Source organism: Choloepus didactylus, chromosome 19 (genome assembly GCF_015220235.1).
Source record: "Choloepus didactylus isolate mChoDid1 chromosome 19, mChoDid1.pri, whole genome shotgun sequence".
Classification (NCBI taxonomy): domain Eukaryota; kingdom Metazoa; phylum Chordata; class Mammalia; order Pilosa; family Megalonychidae; genus Choloepus; species Choloepus didactylus.
In genome coordinates this window covers 6,253,253-6,270,034 of record NC_051325.1, presented here as the reverse complement: position 1 = coordinate 6,270,034, position 16,782 = coordinate 6,253,253, and the positions used below count along the sequence as shown (strand labels likewise).

Sequence of the window (16,782 nt, the reverse complement as noted above, 5' to 3'; positions counted from 1 at the left end):
CCTGCTCTGGGCAGCTGCAAGCTTGCCCAGCTATGGTTGCTTCTCCTTGCTCTGGGCAGCTTCCAGTCTTGCTCAACCCTCCCTGCTTCTCCCTGCTGTGGGAAGCTCCCAGCCCTTCCCAGCCATGCTTCTCCTTGCTCTGGGCAACTCCAAGCTCAAGGGACCTGGGACACCTATGCTCCTCACTCCCAGTGACTTGAAGTCAATCTTTCTGCCCTTGCCCTTGGCCCTGGCCATAGCCTAGGACTCCACTGTCACTACCTGTTACCCTGCCCTGGGTTTGTCACCAGCTCCATGGGACTGGTGAGCATGTTTTGGCCACCTCAGGTCCCTCCTGCTTCCCTGTGCTCAACCAGACTTTTCCCTGGCCCAGATCATCCTGTCCTTTCTGCAGTCCATCCTTCTGCCAGCTCAACTCCAGCCTTGCCCCCATGTGAGCTCTACCTTGTTGGCCATTCCTCAGGCCCCTGTCTGTCTCTTCCTATCATGTTTTCTTGATGGCCTTGGACCCCGGAGACCAGCCTACCTCCACCTGCTTCCATGTGCCTCCACCTATCTGTACCTGCTTCCTCCTGCCAGGTGCTCCTTTGTCCCTGCCCTGGACCAGTGCTGTGGGTCTGCAGGCAGCCTGCACCCCCCTGTGCTGGATCACTTGCTTGGCCCCTGGATATGGTTATTCCAATTCAGTCCCCATGAAGGCCTGATCTCTCCTCAGCTCATTCTGGACCCTACTTGTGGACCATTGCCTCACCCAGGTCTGGCAGCTCCCATGGATTCCCCCGCTCCCCTCTTGCCATCCCTGCACCCTGCCCCGCTCACGCTCACTCACCAAGGCTGGCAGGCCATGGGGATGGTGCCTGTGGAGCTGGGGTCTTGGTGGCAGCTCTCCCTGCTGCCATCTGCACTGATGGCTGATCGCCCCTCCATGTTGTGCCACCATGGGTGAGTCTGTCTCCCCAAGACTTCACACACCAGAGGTGTGAAACCTTCTGGGCAATCCCACAAAGACTCAAATCAGGATTGAAACCTGCATGGCACACCTGCTTCCTGAACTTCCCTTTTTGTTTGGGTGGTTTCTGTCTGAGAGGTCATGGGGGGAGGTCAGACACACTGAAGATCCTCATGTGTGTGTCTGGGGTGGGTAGGGTTGGTGCCCTGGAACACAGGTCACACTGAGGATTCCAGAACCCCAGGGGTAAGTGGGATGTGGGTGGTCACACACTCTGCTCTCTGCTTCTACAGGACCTCAAGGGCCAACTTGGGTCTGGCAGTGATTATGTCCACTCAGCCTGACCACCAGAACTTCCCTGCTGCTCTGGGGAAGAAAGACAGAGAACTGGGACTGGGGCCAAGTCATCCTGCAGGCTGGGGACCCCAGGACCTGCCCCTTGAGCCCTCTGCCACCCTTCCAGCCCCACTGTGCTCTTCTCTTTGCCTGGGGCCAATGCAGAGAGTGTAAAGGTTCTTCCAGGTCAGAATGGTGGCAGAATGTTGGCTCCAGACAGTTCTGACCCAGTCTTGCTCATGGCCCTCAGTCCAGCCCAAGTCTTGTTCTCTATAACCACTGCCTGTGTCCCCCACTTGCCCCTGGGAGCTGGGCTTGGAGCTGTCCAAAGCATGCAGGGCTCAGCTGGGAGCTGCCCAGAGCAGGGAGAGGCAGGCATAGCAAGAGAAGGCTGGGGGAACGTTGTCTTTTTTGAGGTCTCTGCCTTCTGCTTCTATGGACACATCCCCAGCTTTCTTTCCACCTGACTTTGGCTCATACTTGACCCTGATATATCAGGGGAAACAACAGTGAGTTGGTCCAGTCCCCCAATCCCAAGGCCTCTGCAGTCAGGCACACAGAGTGTGAGACTTGCCTGGCCACTCTTGCTGGGCAGCCCTCTGGGCCTCGGCTTCCTCATGTGCATGAAAGAAATAAAGACCCTTTGCTCTGGAGCACCAGGGCTGATGTATTGGACAGGAGCTCCTTCCAAAGCTGAGCCCTTGGGTGGCACTGACCGGCTGCCTGGCCTTTCTGGCTACCTTCTTCCCTGGCTTGATTGTCCCCAGTCTGCATCCTTCATACAACACCCTGAGGTCTCACTGGCATCCCCTGACTTTGCCCCAGCTCTCTGCCACCCCCAAGAATGTGGCTTTGTGGCTCAGAATGCATCTGCCCTTCACCAGTGTGCACACTCCTGGCCAGGCTCACCCCTGAGATTTCACACCCTGGATGCTGCTAAGGTCACCTGGGTTCAGTGGCAGAGTCAGGCAGGACATCCTGGGGCTGCTCTGGATCCACGACAGTTCCTAGGTCAGAGAGGACTATCCCCAGGTGGAATCTCCCTCCTACCAAGGTGAGGACTCAGATGAACTGTGACCCTCTGTATTGCAGTTCCCTCGTTCCTCCTCCATGGAGAGAATGGAAAGCTCTTCCTGATAAGAGATGCTGACAATGTTCAGGGGTCTGGAGTGGGGCAGGGTGGCATGATTGGGCTCTCTTCCCTGTAATTTTTGGAGGGCACACGTGGAAGGGCTGAACTGTCCCTCTGCCACCCCTGTGTGTTCCTGCTGGGTGCAGCTAGGTGCCCCAAGGCCTGAGAGATTCCCAAAGGAGCCAACAGCAGACCAGTATATGGGGAGGGTGTGAGAAGTGTGGTTGGGCATGCCTGGCCACTGTGAGGACAAGCATGAGAACCAGGACAAGGGAATCCCTGGAGTTGAACAAGAGAAAATGCCACATTCCCAGGAGTGGTGTGAGACACTCAGGGATGGAAAGAGCAGGGGTCAGACCATCCCAGGGATGCTTCTGCTCAGAGGCAGGCAGGCAGGGATTGAGTGTGAAGACGTGGATCATGTCTTGCAGGCAGTTAGGCTGGAGCTGCAAAGACTGACTTGACAGCCCTGTAGGATCTCATGCAGGAAGCATGGAACTACATGCAGGTGGCCCCTGACTGTTCCTGGATGTGCCTGCAGGTCCTCCTTCATTCTGCCAAAGGCTTAGGCTCTGGAATGATGCTTTGGCATGTGGATTCCCCAGCAGGGAATCAGCCTAGAGCCAGTTCAACCACATGCACCATGAGGGCAGAGTGGAGAAAAGGGGATTCTCTCCTATTGATCAGTCAAGACCTGTCTGGGTACAGCTCCTCCTTGTCAAGGATGCCTCAGCTCATCACCTGCTGTGAACCAGTTTTCAGAGAAGTAGGAAAGGATGAACAGGCCTGAGGAGTCACATGGGCAAAACCCCTCACAAAGTTTAATCTTACCTGGTTTAGACCTGAGGATGTTAGGCCCGTAGAATCCACTCCCACTTATATTCCCAATTTTCCAGCAGGATAAATTGGCAAATCTTGTACTTCATTTTGTGTGATTGCTACCTCTTCCTGATTCAGATCCTGTTTTGGATTCCTCGGTTCTTCAGAGATTGCATTTGATTTATGGAGGTGGTTGTTAGTCTCAATGAAAACCAGTCACTCTTGAGAAAAGTAAGGATTTCTCAAGTACAGGGTGGCTACCATCCTTAGACCAGTGGTGGCAAAGTCTGCTTTGATTGGCAAAGGAGGTTCAACACGATTTTGGTGCTAAGTTATTGGACTTTATAGGAAACCACAGAAATATCTCCATTTTGGTTCTCAATGTCACAATGTGTCCAAACAAATTCCTTCATATAAGAAAATTGCTGAGGTTGTGAATTCATCTATTTGTGACATTTTGCAAACTGTTGTATGAAACATTGGGTCTGGCTTTCAGAAACCTTTTCTGCATTACCACACTGACTCTGTGGTTACAAGAGAAAATACATGTTCTTAGGGCATTTGTAGAAGTCTCTTCCTCTGATCTTGTCTCAAATGGTGATGTTAGAGGTCTGTAATTGTCATTCTCTTTTAGTAGGCTTTCTCCAACGCAGTGATAAGATGCCAGCCCATGCCACAGTACTTGAAATACTCATTTCTATCATCATGACTTTCTGTTGCAACAGCCATGTCTTTAATCAGCACTTGATTTCAGGAAACTGCAGTTTATTTCCCACTGTATTCCATGGGCTACCAGTGTCATTTTATGTTCTTCCATGATCACTATTTCTAACATAATTAAGCAGACCAAATTAACAATCCAAATTCCTATCTTTGAGTTCTGCTTGTTGGAATTGCCTGTTACTACATAAGTCAGAGTCAAATTGAGAAATATAAAGTGCTCTTGGTATTTCAAACAATACACAATACAGGAAACCAAATGAGTGCACAGTTGTTAGCAGAGCTGGGATAGAAGTTGAGGAAACACTGGTGCAAGACTTTGAGAAGTTCAGGAAACCCTAGGGAGAAAATTATAATAGTTACCTGCAACAGAAAAATGGGAGATTCCCAGGAGACTGCTACAAACTACCATGGTCCTAAAGGTAATGAACCCTTAAGTGAGACCATTAAATCAAACCTCAAAGAGACACACTGTAGCCAGTTTTCTTTTTGTTGGGCTCAGAGTGTACCACCTGGGTTGATTGTAGGTAGGAGTCACATAGGTAAGAGATGGGAAAGCAGATTCCATCACTGGACTTTATCTCTACTGGGGTCAGTTGAATGATGGAATCCAACAAAAGACATGTTCTTAATCTTAACCCACACTCCTGAGGGTGTGAACCCATCTGTAAATAGGACCTTTGAAGATGTACTGTCAGTTAAGGTGAGGTTGTGAATTCCTCTAGTGGTGACATTTTGTGACATTCACTCATTTGTGAATGAAGGTGGCTCTCCTGAATCAGGATGGCCCTTAATCTTATTACTAGAGGCCTTATAAAGAGAAACTAGAAGTCAGAGAAAGTCACAGGAGAAGCCAGAAGTCAGTGGAAACTGAGAAGAGACACAGAAAGGAGGAAGAGTAATGTGATGGGAAGCAGGTATATAAGCCAAGGAACCTCAAAGCAAGCCAGAAACATGACCCTACATGTTTCAGGGAGAAAGCACAACCTTTTGAGGCCTGAATTTTGGACTTCTAGCCTGTGAAACAGTGAATCGATAAATTTCTGTTGTTAAGTCAATCATTGGGTGTAATTTTTCATAGCAGCCCTGGCAAACTAAGACATGTACTTGCCAATATCACTGCAATATCTACCCCACAGGCAATGTTTTCATGCACAAAGCATTGAAGTTGATGGAAACTTACCGACTTGGTCATTTTTGCTATTTATAAGGCCCTGGTTTCAAGTATGGCTTCTAAAGAAACTTCTAGTTCTGGGAAATGTGTGAGTGGCCCACAGCTGTCCTGGGCCAACTCTGTTTTCTGAGTCTGGATGCTTTTCAATGGACTGTGACTCCTTCCATCTGCTCTAATCCATGCCATGCTCCAAAGTACTCCAGGCAATCATCAGATTCATTTTCATCCTCTGTTTGTGCCCAAGGTCACAAATGTAGTTGAGGCTGTCTGTATCCATGATTGTGAACTATTATCACAAAACCTGGTGTCTCTTAAAATGTAAACCCTAACCCAGTATTTCCTAAGCATGAATGTTCATAAGAAACACCTAGACAGCATCTTAAATCTCTAATGCATCCTTAGTCTTGCTGGCTGTGTTGATTGATTTCATGTGTCAAGTTGGCTAGGCTTTGGTGTTTAGCCATTTGGTCAAGGGAACACTGGCATGACAGTTCCTGTAAGGATATTTCATATATGGATTCAAATCATTAATCAGTTGATTGCATCTATGGCTGATTACATCTACAATCAACAATGGAGTTTGCCGGGCAATTAGGAGGGAGAACTGAGGATTTCAGAGGTCAGAAAGTAAAATTTCTTCCTGTACTTCAGGCAGTTAACTTATTTTGGGGAATTTATCATCACCCTCATTGAGTTTCCAACTTGTAGCCTGCCCTATGGAATAGTCTCTTGCCAATCCCCACAGACACATGTATATCTCATTAATTCTGTTTCCCTAGTCCACTGCCCAACCCTGGAATCACTCAATCAGAACACCTTGTGATTGGTGTGGGTAGACGTGGAGAAGGCAGTGACCTGTCCTTGGAAAATAACCCCAGGGTATGCACCCAGCCTGAGACCTGGGTATTGCTCTCCTAATCTGCACATAGAAATCAGAACATGTTCAACCTATGCGGGAAGTTTAGAAGATTTTGAGAAAGAATGAAAACCTATTTCAAAGGTTTATCTTGTACTAATAAAAATAAGTAGAAATTTAAGGGTTCCTCTTTAATTGACACTTACTTGATCCAACTTCCCCATTCTAATTTTCTACCCATGACACTTCTCACTTGTGAACCTTCACTTCTCTTTTGGCAACACATGCAAAGTGGCATAGTATTGTTTTGAACACATTTCTAGGCCTTGCTCTTCTTTGATATCAGAACAGTCTCAGACAGATCCCAGCCACCATGAGTGAAAAAATTTTCTGTTTTGGCTGAGCACGTGTGGTCAGACCAGGGTAGACAGAGAATCCTCCTACCTTCCTGACTTGCATCTCACTTCAAGGGGTAGCTTCAGACATGAACCTCTCTGGTTGCCCTGGCTTCATTTGGATGACCTTACTTCAGTTGTATTCCAGTGTAACAAATGTTCATCAAAGTCCCCCTAAAGGCTGGGGGCTTAACATGAGCTTTCAAGAGCCAAGCCAGCTTGGAAGCAACATGGAATATTTTTTCAGTCTGACTCCATGTCTGCCCTCAATGACATAATGTTCTACAAGCACCAGTGGAGCTCAGGCAAGGGAAGGCTCTCCTCCCTGCTCCACCCTTGATGCTGTCCATGACTAATGGCTAGTTTGCATTGTCCTCCAATACAGGACAACATAGTGTACTGCCCATCTCTGTCAAGAAGGATCCCAGCTAAGTCTTAAAACCCAGAGGCAACAGCCTCTTCAGGAACATCAACCAGATGTGTCCCCTTTTCTCATAATGTCAACACTCCTTTTCAACATGAACAGGTTAGGGTGATCACTGCCTAGACATCCCTGAAAATCAAAAAAGTGATTAAACTAGAGGAAGGGGTAGCAGCAGACAAGAAGGAATTTATGAATACTGAATCTGTATATAATTTTCTTCTTCTTAGTTGCTGAGGTATTAGAATAGCTAGAAGGAAAGAATTGAAATGATGGAACTGTAACCTATAGCATGCTTTGCAATTTGTTCTATAGAAACTTGTTAAATTGGCATTTGAAAGTTACCACTTTTCGTATATATTTCACAATAAGGAAAGAACTGAAACTATGCTACTGTAACATAACATTTTTGGAAATTTCCTATATAACTACTTGCTGAATCATACTTTGAAAGATATCACCTTTTTGCATATATGTTATATTTCACAATAAGGAAATAACTGAAACTGTGGAACAGTAACCCGTAACATTCTTTGAAATTTGCTCTAAACTACTTGTTAAATTGCACTTGGAAAGTTATTACTTCTATATATATATGTTATATTTCACAATAAATATATGATAAAAAAAAAGAAGGATCCCCCAGGCCTCTTCAGCCACCAGGTCCTCTCATCCTCAGGCTGGGGGTGCCCTGACATCCTCCTAGTTGGTTCTCCACCTTCCTGTCCTGAGAGCTGACTCTGAGCTGTCTTACTCTCTGGCTGCTGTTTGGGTCAGTTCATCCATCAAGAAAGCCAGTGGTAGGTCAGAGGGAGGAAGATATTGAGGGAGAGAGTTTGCTCCTGGTTCTCTTTCTCTGTGTGATCATCTGTGTCCGTTAACTGACTTTCCCAGCTCCTTTTGAGTTGGCTTCTGCCAAGTTTCTCCTCTTCAAGGGCTCAGTCACTTCTGCCTTCTCTCTTCCTTCAGGTCTAAGGGGTGCATGCCCACCCTGCTTGTACCAGCTGTTCAATCTGGCATCATTCTTGGGTTCCCCTACTCTTGGTCCCTTTCTGTATTGGGAAATTGTTCTCTACTAAATCCTTATAAACTGACCTTATCTTGGCTGGAAGCAAGAATGGATACATCCACCAACAAAGGATTGCTGGAAGGCTCATGGGAGAGTGCTGGATCTGACCCCCTCCGTTCAAGCCCAGGTACATGGGTGGATGGATGGAGTCTGTTTGTGATGGGAGTTTGTACTGCTCACCACTGGGACTCAGGGTCTTTATAACAGGAGAGCCATCATTTTCCTGACATCCCCATCCAATGAGAGAGTTATTACAGTGGGGCCACCATACCCAGTCAGTCTGCCCCTGCAGCAAAGTCAAGGGGGAGATGTGCACTGTGGGAGCCAGAGTTCACTCCTGCTGTCCCTGAGGAACAGACCCTATACTGAACCCCCAACTCCTGTGCACTCCACTCCCCACCATATCTCATCAATGCCCATGGAAGCTGTTAGGGCACCTCCCATGACTCCATGCACCCCACTTCCCACCAAGGCTCACTGGTCCTCGTGGCAGAGTCCACCTTTAGCTGCATCCTGGCAAAGTCATGGGAGCATCATTACTCAGAAAAGTTTTGTCAAAATGAAGCAGGAAGAGGTACGGAGATTTACAGCAGAAGGAATTGGGTTGTTTGCAGATTATATACATAGTTATTAGGACTTGGGGAACAAAGAAGGCATAAAGAAGAAAACTTGGGGTGTTTATGTTCTTGGGACATCAAATGAGAAATGCAAATAATGGAGATTAAGTTTGGCCATATCAGACTGCATTGTTCTTGAACCTCTTAAGGTGGGGACCTTCAGTAAATTTGATACAAGAGCCATTGTAGGCAGACCAAGGGACAAGGTGATCCCAAATGTCACATTGGCAGAAAGTGTGTGAGGTGGGAGGAGCCATGGAGGATTTCCTTTATTTTGAAAGGGTGAAGTCAGAGGAGAGAACTTGGTTTCTCTGTTCCTGGGCCCTGAAGACTCTGCCAATTGTATGCTCTTGTCTGGTGACTTCTTTGCTGGACAGTGTGCTGAATGCCTCCTCAATGCACATCATGTGTGAACACTATTAAAGGCTGTGTGTGGAGTGTATGAGCTGTGTTATCTGCTTCATCTCAGCTACAGTTTGTTAGATGTGCATTTTCATTTGTACTGTCGATAGAAAAAATGTCTCACTGAATCAAAAGTCCTTTACTAAAATACAACAGTAGTAGTAAAGACAGTAATAAGTATTACAATGACCCAGACTATAGCATTAATCCTACATTGCATGCAAGGTGCTCTAAGGAATCTGGACTGTAAATCTATAATTGCTGAGACATGTCAAGCTTGAGGAACTAGTAAAGAGGTGTGTGAACATGCAACATAATGATGGATGGCTGGAAATTCAATGGATGGCTGAGTCATCCCTTTCCCCTTCTATCGTGCATCAAATTTTGCCAGATGAGGTGTGTTTTCATCCTATTGTCTGTGGATCTTTCAAACATAATGTAGTAACCTTCGTTAACACAATCATTCTTTCTCATATGAAGTTGACTATTTTTATCTTTAAAGGTGGAGAAGGGACTCATAGTGCAAAACCAGCATGCAGACTTGTGCTCCTTGTGACAAAACTCCCCTCACCCACTACAGCTGGATGGAACCCCTTCTGTGTGAAATGCAGAAATTTTCTCTGCAGGTATGTCACAGGTGTATTTCTTGAAATCCAGGAGGCTATTCAATGTCCATTGAACAATTACCTTATGGACTGCTTAGAAAAATGCTATCAAGTGAACAGACCCAAAGCTTAATACTTATTTTTATGCTATGTTTATTGAATCACCTCTTTTAGGCTGTGATGTTTAGTCTTGCATGAAGTTGGCTAGGTTATAGTATTCAGGAATATAATCATCAATTACTAGTTTAGTTATTTCTGTGAAGGTATTTTGTAGATGTGATTAGCATCTGTAACCAGTTGACTTGAAGTAATGGAGAGTACCCTCTATAATGTTGGTAGTCTTCTTCCAATCAGTTGAAGCCTTAAGAGCAAACACTGGAGTTTCCTGGAGAATTAGACATTCTACCCCAAGAGTGTAGCATCAATTTATCCCTGAATTTCCACGCTGCCACCTGCCCTACAATTTTAAACTCAAGACTGCAGCATCAAATCCTCTCTGACTTTTATATGGATTGTGGACTTGCTAGTCCCAACAGTTGCATGAGCCAAATTCCTTACAATTTATATCTATCTGTCTATCTATCTATCTATCTATCTATCTATCTATCTATCTATCATCTATCTAATCTATCTATCTAGCATCTATCTATCTTTCTCTATCTCAGCCCATTCTGACCCATTTCACTCCACCTTGCTTGCTCAGTGTAGGCCAGTACACTCAGCCCAACACAATGCAGCCTAGATCATCTCAGGGCAACCCTGCTCAGCATAGCTTAGCCCTGTGCAGCTCTTCATTGCTCAGCCCAGCCCAGCTCATCTCTGCCCAGCATGGCTGAACCTAGCCCAGCTCATCCCTGTCAAGCTTATCCCTGCCCAACCCAGCACAGCTCAGCTCTGTCCAGCATGGTACACCCCAGCCCAGCTTAGACCACCTTAGCCCTTCCCAGCTTACCCAGTCCAGCCCCAGTCTGTCCAGCTCAGCCCATCTTGGACCATCTCAGTCTACCCTGTTCATGTAGGTCAGTCTATTTAGCCCAGCCCAATCCAGCCCAGATCACCTTAACCCTGTCCAGCCCAGTGCTGTTTTGTGCAAGAGGAATGGAGGTCAGTTTGTGCATGTAGAGCTTCCCAATGTCCATCCTGCATGTGTGCTGAGGTGAGGCTTCTCGGAGTAGTGGCTCAGAGTGGGCCCAATGTGGGCTAATCTGGGCATGAGTGAGATGGAGGACATTGCTCCACTAGAGTGGGGCAGGCCATTGTCCTCCCCTGGCCCCCCCAGAGGCACCCTGCTGGCCAGTACACTGCCCTTTTTCCTGAAGGTGTAATGACCCATGGCCCCTTTCCTTGATCCCAGGCACCTGTTCAGTTCAGTCCATCCTCACCATCTTAGTCCAACCTGCTCTGTGTAGGTCAGGCCATTGAGCCCAGCTCATCCCAGATCAGCCCTGTGCAGCCAATACAGCCTCACCCAGCCTCACCCAGCCCAGTTTAGCTCATCCTGGTCCATCTCAGACCTCCTATTTCAGTGTAGATCAGTCCACCTGCCTCTTCTCAGCCCAGCTCAGTCAAGCATGGCTGAGGATAGCCTTGACTGACCAGCCTGGCTCAAGTGAATTCAGCATAGTACATCTCCCTTCACACAGCTTAGGTTACTCACTCAGCTATGCTAAGCCTGGCCCAGTGCAGTCTTGCACAGCTTGGCCCAGAAGTCATGGCTCAGGCCATCTCAGGCCCATGGTTCAGCACAAGGACAGCTCCCTGATGCCTACACCCCAGGCATGACCTGGCAGGCAGATCTGGATCCCAGGCTGTTGCAATCAGATCCACAGCCCAGCCTAGGTCTGGAACTCTGACCTACTCCTGACTGTCTCCTTCTTAGGCCCTGCTCCCAGTCTTGTTCCATCCAAGAGCTGCTTGCCTTTAAAGGTTGGTTTTGGGTTGTCTCCTGACCCTCTGTGTCCCTTTGTAGGAAAGGGACAGCAGAAATACTCATGGTGACCAAGGGACTCAGTCCATTCCAAATTGCAGCTAGTGTCCACTACCCCAAGGCCAGCAGCCCTAGCAGCCCATTCCCTCTGGGTTGACAGTGACTGGGATACCTGAGGTCCTAGGGCTTTCATCAGGATCACCTCACCGTTTTGTCCTGTCATGCGTGGTTGTGGTTGTCTATAGGGTCCTTGGATATTAAGCTGGTCTCCTGACTAGGGGCAGCTCCCAGGTCAAAGAGAACAATTAATAACCTTTGTTGTTATTTTTACATCAAGAGATGAGGGCTAGTGAGGAGGGGAGCTCTGCCTCAGGGCCCTCAGCTAAAAATGGGGTGGGAAATCCCAGTGGCTGGACAGCTCTGGAAGTTCCCTTTCCCGTCTGTTCTTGGGAAGTTGATGGAGAACCCACCCATGGGGTCCCAGGTGAAGCCCCTTGGCTGTGGCTGCACAGATGCATTCTGGGTGAGCCTCCTCCTTCCTCTCTGCAGCCCCTCCACCAGTTCCTCCTACCTGGCCTCAAGATCTGATGCCATGTACATGTTCCCTGCTGGCAGATGCTCAAGGAACCCTCCGCTGGGCCTCGGGTTGGAGAGAGCAACATGGCATGGTCATGCCTGCTCCTCAGGGCAGGTCTGCAAGAAAGGTCATGGCTTTTTTGTGCATGAGGAAACTGAGGCCAGGACGTTCAGGTAGGGCTTTGCAATGTCTATCCCACATGCAAGCTGTCAGGCTGCTTTGTGCAGCGGTTCAGAGCTGGCCCAATGTTGCCTCTCTGGGCATGAGTGAATGGGAGCCATAGGTTCACAATATTTGGGCAGGCCCTTGTCCTCCCCTGGGCTCCCTAGAGGCACCCTGCTAGCCAGTGACATGCCCTTCTTCTGCAAGGCATTTTGACCCATGGATTGTTTCCTCACTTGCAGGCAGTTGTCCTTCAGCCTGAATATTCAGCTGGGGCAGCCTTCACCAAGGGTACAGAGTTGTCGAGCAGGGGCCCACTGTGGGGGAAAAGCTGGATAGGGCTGTGAGGCTGCTCAGTGAGTCTGCCAGGCCCTGCAGCTGCTGGTGTTTGGGTTCCACAGGGCAGATCAGTACCAGGGTCTGGCACCATGCAGCAGGCTGGGATGGGGCATGGGGTGGCTCTCCAGAGGCTTCCACAGCTTATGTGCCTGGTGGGGCACACAGCCAACACCCAGTACCTGCTCCCACAATGTCTGGGGGGCCTAGAGTTTCCTTCAATTGTGTGGAAGAACCTACAGACCTGTGGGCTTCCAGGAATCCCCCAAGGCCTGTGTGCACACATACATTGGGGGGCCACAGGGAACCTGTGTGCCTAGGCTTGTTGGCAGGAAATTTCCAGGGGGACACTTGCAAGGTCTTTGCGGGAGGGGAGAGCTGCTTGGTGGCATCAGGACCTTGGATTCTGGACTCCAGTTCTAATGGACTTGTGGTCTCTGTGCACAGGAACTGTATGGAGAAGGGCCCTTTGAGAACTTGTGCCTTCTGGTGGGGTGTTCAGACTCATTCTGCAGACCCCAAAAGGGCTACTGGATGTCTGAAGCAGTGTCGGACAGGGGCTGTCCTGGGGTCAGGCTTGACTGAGCTTAGGGAGGCTGGGGACAAGGAGGAAGGGTGAGGGTTAGTCACAGCTCTGTGGTGTGAATTCTAGGCCTGGGGAAGCTGCGACCCTTCCTGAACCCTCTGACTCCCCAGGGCAGTCTGTCCTAGGCCTGTCTCTCCCCATCCTCAGCCCCAGGGATGGGTGCAGTGTGGGAGGGTGGGTGGGAAACTCCAAGTTCCATAGAAGGACCGTGCTTTCAGAGAGACCACAGGGGGCAAGGAAGGGTGCAGAGGGGGATCACCTCTCCCTTCTGGGCTTTCAGTCACATAAGCTCAGAACAGTCTAGTTCAGTCTAGCCTAGCCCAGTGAAGCCCACCTCAGTGAGTGTGAGCCCAGGTTGGCCCACGGTCTGTGTAGGTGGTCACCTGGACCACTTCAGCTCGCCCTGCATCCCCCTGCTCCCTCTCCAGGCCATGGGCACTAGGCAAAGGGGGCCCAGTGCCAGCCTGCCTGCCCCCTGGTTTCCCTCTGATGTCCTGGGTGCCAGGGTTCTGAGACCATGTGTGATTATTGTGTGTGTGGCATCAGTGGGTGGGTCCCCAGGAAGGAGGCTCAGCGTGCCTGCTGCCCCTGCTCAGTGCTCACCAGGTTCTGAGGTTCCCATACCTGAGTGCTTTGAGCTTTGCCCCTCTTAGTGGGCTGGACCTCAGAGTTGCCCTGGCGTTTGGATTTTGAGTCCAGCTGACTCCCTTGTTGTCCTTGGCTGCAATCCCAAATGTACCGCTATCGTCATACACAACCAAAAACTTCCCCTTTCAACTACATTCACATACATAATTCACTTGCATAATTCGGCATTGTTAATTACAATATGCCACAATCAACATCTATTTCCAAAACTTAACAGTCAATCTAAATAGAACCTCTGTGCAAATCAGACATCAGTTTCCCATTCTCTATCCCCATGTATCCCTTGGTAAACTATATATACAGTGAAATTGTACAATACTTGTCCTTTCCTTTATGGCTTATTTCACTCAACATAATGTCTTCTTTATTCCATCAGTAATTCATGCAGCATCAGGACTTTATCCTTTCTTACAGCTGAATAATATTCCATTGTAAGTGTATACCATGTTTTGTTTATCCATTCATTGGTTGGTGGCCACTTGGGTCGCTTCCGTCTTTTGGCATCTATAAATAATGCTGTTATGAACATTGGTGAGCAAACATCTGTTCCAGTCCCTGCTTTCAATTATTCTGGATATATATCTAATAGCAGGATTTCCAGGTCATATGGTAATTCTATATGTAGCTTCCTGAGGAAATGCCTGTCTTCCCCATAGGGTGTGCCATTTTACCTTCTCATCAGCAATGAATGAGTGTTCCTATTTCTCCACATCCACTTCAGTGCTTGCAATTATAAGTTTTTTTTACAGTACCAATTCTAGGGTGTGTAAAGTGATATCTCACTGTGGTTTTGATTTCCATTTTCATAATAGTGATGTTGAGGATCATGTGCTTTTTAGCCATTTGTGTATCCTCTTTGGAGAAATGTCTATTCAAGTATTTTGTCCATTTTTAAAATTTGGTTGCCTTTTTGTTGTTGATTGGTGTTGCTTCTTTATATATTCTGGATATTGGATATGTGGTTTCCCAATATTTTCTTCTATTGAGTAGGTTGTGTTTTCATTTTCATAGCAAAATCCTTTGATGTAAATTTTTTTTTTAATTTTAAGGAGAACCAATCTATATAAATTTTCTGAAGTTGCTTGTGTTTTGGGTATAAAGCCTAAGAAACCATTGTCTCAAACAAGATCCTGACTATGCTTCCCTATATTTTCTTCTAGGAGTTTTATAGTTGTGGCTATTATTTGTTGGTTTTTCATCCATTTTGGGTTAATTTTTTGGTACATGGTATGAGTTAGGGGTCCTCTTTCATTCTTTTGCATATGGAATCCAGCTCTCCCAGAGCCATTTGTTGAAAAGACTATTCTTTCCCAATTGAGCGGACTTGGCAGCCTTGTCAAAAATCAACTTTCTATGTATGTGAGGGTGTATTTCTGAAATCTAAATTTGATTCTCTTGGTCAATATAGCAATCCTTTGCACTGGTTTCATGATGTTTTGACTACTGTAGCTTTGCTAGATTCTTTAATGTCAGGAAGTGTGAGTTCTCTGAGATGATTTTGGCTGTTCAGGGACACTTACCCTTTCAAATAAACCTGATAATTGAGTTTTCCATTTTTGCAAATCAGGCTGTTGGAATTTTGATTGGGATTGTGTTGATTCTGTAAATCATTTTAGGTTGAATTGACATCTTAATGATGTTTAGCCCTCCAGTTCATGAACACAGAATGTCCTTCCATTTATTTAGGTGTTCTTTGATTTCTTTTAGCAATGTTTTGGAATTTTCTGTGCACAAAACCTTTACATCCTTGGTTAAATTTATGCCTAGATATTTGATTCTTTTATTTGCTATTTTAATGCAATGTTTTCTTGATTTCCTCCTCAACCTGCTTACTACTAGCGTATAGAAACGCTACTGATTTTTGCATATTGTTATTGTAGCCTGACACTTTGCTGAATTAATTTCTTATTCCTGGTAGCTCTCTTGCTGACTTTTGGGACTCCCTCTATATAAGATCATGTCAAGTGCAAACAGTGGAAGTTTTACTTCTCCCTTTCCAATTTGGATGCCTTTTATTTCTTTTTCTTGCCTAATTGCTCTGGCCAGAACTTGCACTACTTTGTTAAGTAATAGTGGGGACAGTGCAGTGGGTGTCCTTGTTTTGTATCAGATCTTAGAGGGAAAGAATTCTGTCTTTCACTACTGAGTATGATGTCACCTGTGGGTTTTCCATATGTGCCCTTTATCATGGTGAGGAAGTTTTCTTCTCTTCTCAATTATCTAAGAATTTCTATCAAGAAAGTATGCTGAAATGGAATATTGACCAACTGTGAAAAGGAGTGAAGCTGTGAAACATGCGAAGAGGTGAATGGATCCTGTAGACAGCAATTTGAGTGAAGTATGCCGGAAACAAAGGCAAACACCAACATCAGTGAACTACAATGTGCATACTCAGAATTGAATCTTAGGGCACAGACTATCAGGGTAATGATTATTGTAATGGTCCCTAGATTGTAATCTCTTACAGCAGTCACATCTATTCCTGAACTGTAATGGTTATCTCCAAGCTCTGAGATGATGATCCCCTTGTGTATAACTTGATTGGTCTGTGGAATGTTGGATATCTGAGTGACCCCTGAAACTCAGAGCTAGAGCTCAGCAGATATGGATGTCAGTATTAGCACATACAGCAAAAGTTAAAAGAGAAAAAGCTGAAAAAGACTCCAGATTTTAATTAGAGATATGAATGAAGCAGATCCAGTTAACACTAGGGCAGATTGGACCAAAGGGTAAAGGTTGAAACTGACTGTTTCAAAACTTCAGCTTCCATGTGAGACCAAGGGAAGAGATATTTATTTGGTGCAGGATTTATATTTTCTGAACATTATAACTTCTACAGTCAGTTTGTGTAAACACTATAATTACATGGAAATTTGGTTACTAAGTGAGATCTGGTAGGTTTGTGTAGGTTAGCATGAAATAACAACACATTCCAAAATAATTTGTGCAGAGATTAAAAATATATAGGCAGGATCCTCCTGAGGAGCTGGGGGAAAATGCAGAAGTGTTGGACTTCCTCACCTGGATTCTCGTTGATGTTCTCATGGGCAT

At 46.6% G+C, this 16,782-nt stretch overlaps 1 pseudogene; it reads right to left on the bottom strand.

Annotated features, from left to right (window-relative positions):
• The window catches only part of LOC119516030, a 600,140-nt pseudogene that overhangs the window by 42,376 nt on the left and 540,982 nt on the right, over positions 1-16,782 (bottom strand).